The sequence below is a fragment of the Lissotriton vulgaris genome, chromosome 8, assembly GCF_964263255.1.
Source record: "Lissotriton vulgaris chromosome 8, aLisVul1.2, whole genome shotgun sequence".
Taxonomy (NCBI): domain Eukaryota; kingdom Metazoa; phylum Chordata; class Amphibia; order Caudata; family Salamandridae; genus Lissotriton; species Lissotriton vulgaris.
In genome coordinates this window covers 1,082,673,483-1,082,681,431 of record NC_141696.1, presented here as the reverse complement: position 1 = coordinate 1,082,681,431, position 7,949 = coordinate 1,082,673,483, and the positions used below count along the sequence as shown (strand labels likewise).

General features: G+C 41.6%; 1 pseudogene; it reads left to right on the top strand.

Moving 5' to 3' along the window:
• Positions 1 to 5,799: 5,799 nt before the first annotated feature.
• On the top strand, positions 5,800 to 6,896 carry LOC147698306 (serine/threonine-protein phosphatase PP1-gamma catalytic subunit A pseudogene; annotated as a pseudogene).
• The last annotated feature ends 1,053 nt before the right edge of the window (positions 6,897 to 7,949 follow it).

Genomic DNA, 7,949 nt, shown 5'->3' with positions numbered 1-7,949 from the left:
TTGAAATGCCCTGATGCACTACCCTTGGCATTGTTGTCCATTAGATCAGTGCCACATTCACGATCTGGCCTTACACCATATGAGGTGGTATTTGGAAGGCCTTTGAATATTTGGGGAATTCCTCAGCCACGTCCCATACATGATGTACCATGTGTCTTGATGAGTAGCTACCTATCACAGTTGACTGATAGTTTGATTTCAATTCATCAATAGGTTCAAGAAGCTCTTCCTGACAGGTCCAAGGGTGAAGGCCACGGACTACGGCCCGGTGACCATGTCATGGTCTGATCCTTCCAGAGGTCGAGCAGCTTGGAGCCTAGGTAGCGAGGCCCAGAGTAAGTCCTCCTAGCGATGAGAACTGCGGTCTGAGAGACGAACAGGAAGAACTGCGTGCATTCTACCCACTGCAAAAGAGTGCCATCTATCCTGGTGGAACCTGCTGCCCTAATCGACCATCAAGACATCCTGGGCACGGAGAAAGGTCAAGCCATATCACCTGAAGCACCTGAGGAAGTCTACCCGGACCATGCGTTTCCTGGTGTATCCCGATACCAACTGCGGCCCCGGAGAGAAACTTCATTGTTGAAAAAGACTGGTTGAGCAACCGTCCTGGGTTAGTAAGAAACAAAGCTCAAGAGGGGGGGACCTTTTGTGTAGTGACACCCGTCATAACCCTCAGTGAAGAAACCAACTGCTGCCCAGGACTTTAGAGCTCCAACGGTTTGTTACTTCGGCGAGATGAATATGCCTGTGGAGAAAACATCAACTGCTGCAAGGATCTGTGATAAGAAGATAATGTGTATTGTTGTATTTAATGTCACTGTGGTCACTATGGCAGTGATAACTTGGGTTGTAGAGGAAATGGCTCCGGCTCGACAAATACTGACTGCCACTACTCCAGCACCCATTGAACACCACTATTTTACTCTCCCTTATGAGCAGAAGCATAGACAGTCTTATCTGAACAACATGTTCATCCAGATGTTGCACCATACGCACAATGCTAAGAACATTACTAACTGTTGGGTGTGTGGAATGATGCCATCTCATCAGGAAAAGGGATGAACACCTTTCATTCCTCTTCCAATTTCTCATAATGGTTCTTGTCAAGCCTGGTTTGCACTTCTATTGGCTTCTCAAGTGGCTAATATCACTGATATGGCTGTAAGGAGAATAAACTATTATCTTAATAAAGTGTGTTATCCTGATGAAGAAGGAGATCCTCATGCTAAAGGGACTAAAAAGGCGATGGAGGAGTACCGACGAGGAAATGCTTCTACATTTTATGTTTACCCAAATACTCGAACCGCTATGGGTAATGGACCATTTGTTATAGCTCTCTCTAGAGCCCGAGCGGATTTGTGTGTGAGTAGTGTTGGGAAAATTCCAGTGGGAAGTAGTGAATGTACTCAACTTCTGACCAATGATGGTACCAATAACAGTAGCTTTACGTCTTCACATAACACATATTTTGTCTGCGGAAACAAGAGATACTACCATCTACCTGTTGGAATGTTCTGGAGTCTGATATGTGTCCTTTTTGTTACCTCCTGTGTTTTTGGCACCTGCATCATATCACAAGGACTATCGACTGTTTAATGACATTTCTAAGAATAGATACAAAAGAACAATAGGTAATGATGATATGGGTCAGACTGACACTGCACTACAGCAATATGTTGATTTTAATTTGGGGCTGTTCTTTTTTGTTGGTGCTGTCTTGAACATCAGGAAAATCAGACGGTTGACTCGTGTTGTGGAAGCTGTGACCAACCAGACAGCTATGGCACTTGGAAACATCACAGAGGCACTGCAAATTGCGAGAATTGTGGCACTCCAAAATCGAATGGTTCTAGATGTGGTTTTGGCTGATCGAGGTGGTGCATGTCGCATCATCAGAAGTAGCTATTGTGTGTACACTCCAGATCATGCCCTTTCAGTTTTTGATGCGATCTCTAAACTTCATAGGATTGCTGCTGAGATTCACCCTGATACTGGCACATGGACTTTAGCCAGTTGGTTTTGGACATTGCTCACTAACTGGGACGGGAAACTATTGACAGTTCTGTGTATATTTTTTGCAATTCTACTGACATGCTGCCTATGTATACAATGTGGTCCACTTCTTTGCTTCATCTATATCGCTGCTTGTACACCTACCAGATGTGATGTTAAACAAATGAATGCCCAGCGTGTACTAGACAAAGAAATTGATAGAGTAATGAAAATTGACATACATGATGTATATTTAGACTCATCTAGATTATGAATGTCTTCACGTAATGCTAAAAGGGTCGTCTGTGGAAATTTAGCAGAAAATGCTGTTAGCATTTAGCTGATGCATCTTGTTTCCAGCAGCCATCGTGTTGACCATGTGCTCGCCATGTGCTCTTTCCTTCTTCACTGTTGTTTGCCCTTGTGCTTTGCTCAAAGAACTGGCTATACATAGCCTCTGCTACTCTGCACATGCTCAGAAGCGTAGGTAGCTGTCCATGCACCTGCTTAGGTTTGCTACTGTCAGGATGCTTCTACTAAAGTCACCAACTGTTGGTTCCTCCATCTTTGTTGTGCTTTTCTGTATGACCATCTATGTATGTAACTCTCCTATGTGTGCTTTTACCGCCTTCTTTTGAGCTCCTGTGTGGGTATAAAAGACCCATGGTTCTTCTACTTATTGTGCTACTTCATACACTACCGATGGGTGTTGTGGGAATGTAGTTCCACCTAATGAGGTAAATAAAATATATTTTTGCTATTTCAATTTCCGTGCCAACCTCTATTTACTGGTCTGTGGACTTGTGTGCAGAGAAGGGCAAGCCCCTAGCACTGGTAGGCCTTGCTGAGGTCCACTTCTATACCCCTCCATTTAGAATGATAAAGCCCTAGGGAGGTGGTAGTCCCCTGGGCTCAAAGAGCCTTGGGGGGGGTCTGTGTACCCCCTCCTATTCATAAAAAATTGCCCCCGGGAGCTGGCAAAATAGGGGATCCTTTTCAAAATGAGCGCAGTAGCCTGAGCTGTTTTTTTCATGGATCAGGCCACGATTTCCCACCCTACCCCCTTTAATTTTCTTTAATCTTTTTTGGGGGACTCGGCTGAAGCAGAGTCTCACAATGGCTGACAACACTTCCTGGTTGAAGTGTTGGCAGCCAATCAGATTTCAGCACTGGACTGTCGGATCCACGGAGGATACACACCCCTAGAAATACAAATTTGATGAAATTCCCATGTCAGTCATTAAAAAGGAGCTACTTTTGTGGGCTACTTATCTAGCTCCGCTGTTTCATCTATGCTACACCCTGGGGAAGACACCACCATGTTTGTCGGGATGTGTTTTAATTCCTCTGTATAAAAAGGGCCCGAGAACACACCGAGGTAATTAGCGGCAAATAGCCCTACTGGATGCGGCGGGGGAAATAATTGCACGTAGTATCCTCGATCACCTTACGGAATGGGTGATGGAAAAAAAAGTCCTCCCCAAAGAGCAAGCAGGTTTTAGAAAAAATCATTCCACTCTAGAGAATATCTTTATGTTGAAATTAATTGAGGAGAAATACACAATCATTCGTAACTCAAATGTAAACATGGCTTTCATAGACTTTTCAACAGCCTTCAATAAGGTAGATTGGCCTCTATTATGGAGAAAATTACACAAAATGGGTTTGCCTTCACCCCTGCTATCATCAATCATTGCACTACATTTGCAAACTTGGTGCCAGATTGCAATTGGTGAAAATCAAGGTTTACCAGAGGTAATCTCTACGGAAAATGGTTTGAAACAAGGCAGGTTCTTAGCACCGCTGCTATTCTCTCTATTTAGGAGATTTACCCGATTGCTTTGCTCAAAATGATGGAGATGCACCGAAGATGAGTACCTGGGCCTCATTTATGAGAAATGACGCATTGCTGCGTGAAATCAGCCTTGCGTCACTTCTCAGTGCGCACTCCTTGCGACATTCCTAATGCGTCATATTTAATGTATGACGCATCATGTCGCAAGGAGTTACAGATACGTCAGTATTTCTGACGTATCTGTAAGCGCAAAAGTGACGCATTGCTGGAGTGTGTCACAAAAGTGATGCAACTCCAGCAATGCGTCCTTTCACATGGGGCAAGCCCCATGTGAAAGGGCCTGCGTCAGTCTTACGCCTGCTGTGAGGCAGGCACAAGATTTTGACGCAACGGCGTCCTTAAAGTGACGCAGTGAAATCTCATAGATTTCACTGCGTCACTTCTACGACCCTTCCTTGCATCAATACGCCCCCCTTGCATACATTATACCTGGCGCAGGTATAATGTGGCGCAGGGATTTACAAAGTGACGCATCTACCTAGATGCGTCACTTTGTAAATATGGCGCAACAAGGTGCATTTTTTATGCTGCTGGTGCGTCACTAAAAGTGACGCACCTGCAGCGTAAAAGGCACGCACGGCCTCATAAATGAGGCCCCTGGCCTTTTCCATGTCTTTTGTATGCAGATGATATAGTAGTAATGGACCTTACCCCTATTGGGTTGAATAGAAAGCTGGTAGCATTACAAAAGTATACAGTGGTCCACTTTTTGAAAATAAATGTCTCTAAAAGTAAGATTTTAATTATGAAAAGTATTAAAAGTAGAACATCATGGAACAACAAACCTCACATTGAACACAGCACTTTTAAAGCTACATCCCACGCCAATGGTTTGTGTATTTTTTACAGTGCCATGGGCATAAGATTTTTTTTACATATACTAATGGTTTTTAAGGCAACAATTCCTCCAACCCTGCTTTATGCGATTGAATCAATCCCTGTTAAGGTCTGGAGGTTTTTAGATAGGATTGAAGATCGGACGAACACGTTAATCCCAACTGCAGCAATTAGATTGAAATTAGGCTTGATAAATTCCTATATCTAAGGTTTATCTAGGGTTCTTCGCTGGGGATATCAGCTGAAAAATAGCGAGTCAGATTCCCTAAGAGGTTTCATGCATCTTGAAATCTTTGTTGTTAAGGCAGATAATCACTTTTTTTAACGTGGCATTAACAACCTTTGATATACAAGAAGAATCAGCATCCACACTCCCACCATTGGGATTTAAATCTCTCCTAAAAACCTTATGAGGCAAAATTAGCTTAAATAGAGATATAAAATGTTGCAATTCTAAAGAAAGATTAAAACTAATATCCAGGACAAACTCACCGAGAACTGCACAAAAATACTTATTTTGGAATTTAGAAGACGGAATTTGCGGTTTGCGTATTTTATGTTGCATGAATCTCTTACCTCTAAATGATTTAACTGCAAACTGGTCCCAGAATTTGAATAATGGAAAAACTTGTAACTTGTGTAAACTGAGCATTCCGACCCTGGACCCTGTTTTGTTTGTTTCCTCAGTATTGGCCTCGAGTCATCATCATTGGCTTCGGTCAATGGTTTTATAAACTTGTGTTAAAGTAGGTCATAATACTGCCCATGAATATCACCACATATTTTAAGCGGTGCTTCGAGCTCTAGGAGGATTGTTTGGGTAAGTAAAATTTCCCGAGACTTCAGGCAAACCCCTCGAATTTCGTTTTCTTGAAGTTGAACATTCTTACCAGGCTTTGACCCTCTAACTTCCAGCAAGCGCTGGATGATGCTGTCGATGTTCAGCTTGTCAACATCGGCCATCACTCAGGGAGGACGTGCAGTGAGGTGACGGACGGAAACAGCGCAGAGGTCCGGCGCTCGGGCGAGCAGTCCACGGGGACCTCGTGTGACAGCTCGCAAGTTCAGCCACGGGCCAAGCGCTCCGCACAGCCTGCGCTCCAGCCAGCTAGCTGTTCCAAGGAGACTATGTGTACAGAGGAAAGCAGTCTTTGGAAACTATCTGTCTTTTACTCGCATACAAAATTAAAGATCCAGAAAACTTCTTCTTACTCCGAGGCAACCATGAATGTGCCAGCATCAATCGAATTCATGGGTTTCATGACGAATGTAAAAGAAGGTACAACATAAAGTTATGGAAAACTTTTACAGACTGTTTCAACTGTTTACCAATCGCAGCTATTGTAGATGAGAAGATCTTCTGTTGTCATGGTGGCCTGTCACCAGATCTTCAGTCTATGGAACAGATTAGGCGGATTATGCGACCTACTGATGTTCCAGATCAGGGTCTCCTGTGTGATATGTTGTGGTCTGATCCTGACAAAGATGTGTTAGGATGGGGAGAGAATGACCGGGAAGTTTCCTTCACTTTTGGAGCTGAAGTTGTTGCAAAATTTCTCCATAAACATGACTTGGATCTTATATGCAGAGCTCACCAGGTTGTTGAAGATGGATATGAGTTTTTCGCAAAGAGACAGCTGGTAACCTTATTCTCAGCACCAAACTACTGTGGTGAATTTGATAATGCAGGTGCCATGATGAGTGTGGATGAAACCTTGATGTGCTCATTTCAGATCTTGAAACCTACAGAGAAGAAAAAACCAAATGCAAAACGACCTGTAAATCCACCAAGGGGCATGATCACAAAGCAAACAAAGAAATAAGTCATTTTGACTTTTCCTAATCGGACTTGTAATATAGTATATAACTTCCATTTTTAAGATGTCCTTTGTTTTACTGTGCACTGGTTAGCTCTCTCAAAGTAGATGAATGTTTATTTTGATTTTAATGAATGAGTTGCTGCATCCAACAGCAAAGCAAGACTGAATGTTTTTTCCTCCTCCCTGTCCTATGACCTCAAATGGAGTGCAGTTTTTAAAGGTCTGAACCTTAGAAGTAAACTGTACTCTCTCCTTTCAGCTGACTTTCTCAGTTGTATCTTGTACAGTCCATGTGGAATGTAAATGCTTGTTTTCTTTAGGATCTGAAGAGGGCACTAGTGTGCTGGTGAAAACCTCTAAATGTACTTCCTATAATTTGCCTACGTTACTACTAATTCCACAATGTTAAAAGGGATTGCTTTTGTCATGTTCATCCTTGTATAGCTGTGAAATACCCCTAAGTTCATCAGCATCACTGGTTTGATGTATATTTAATTGAAGCACATTTCCCATACTGTAAACTTTAAATGACAATTAAAGCCATGATTTTAAATGTTGGAGTCACAATTTCTTCAAGTTTGCAAATGGAATGTTATATTAAAGTACAACTATTCGCAGGGATTGAAATCTGTTTGCATGGCAGTGCCAAATTCCAATGCAGTTGCAGGTTTTTCTGAGGTGGCAGTATTGTGAAATTGAATGTTAAGTGTCTTTGCATCCCTTTCAGGTGTGAAGAAATGATGGAGCGTTTTGCTTTTGTTTACAAGATGCATTGTCAACAAGCACCACTGTTGTGATCAATATAAAAATTGATATGTAAAAAAAAAAACTTGTGCTAAAAATGTAGCATCAGTCTGAGACTATCTCTTTTGTACAAAAAACAAAGCAGTGTGTATAAAACTTTTTAATTATTTTAAGGAGTTTTTGTATTTATTTTATATTTCTAACATATTATTTTGTCATTTTCTTACGAAGAATTAGTATCCTGTCCTTTATCAATTTGTATTTTGCACACAGATTGGTTGTTATATACTGCTATTTTGCCAAATTGGGATATGTTGCATTTGTTTCCCACTATGTTCTTGTTAACTTCAAAACTTAACTGAAGTGGGATTTTGGATGTATTTTGCACATGAACTGGCTGCTACTGAATTGCTATTTGCACATGTTTGGATATGCTTAGTTATTCCTTTTTTGCTGCTAATTTCAAATTTAATATTTAAGTTGAAATTGAACTTTGGACTTTGTTCTGCATATGATCTGACTGATACTGCCCTTTGCACATTCTAGGAGATGCTCTGGTATTCCCTTCTTCTTGCTGCTAATTCTAAATGAATCTTCTAGTTGAAACTGCACTTTGGATTGTATTCTGCATACGATTTTAATGTTGAAAACCTAAAGTATTTTTCGTTCTGGGATAACTGACAATATTGACTGCTTTT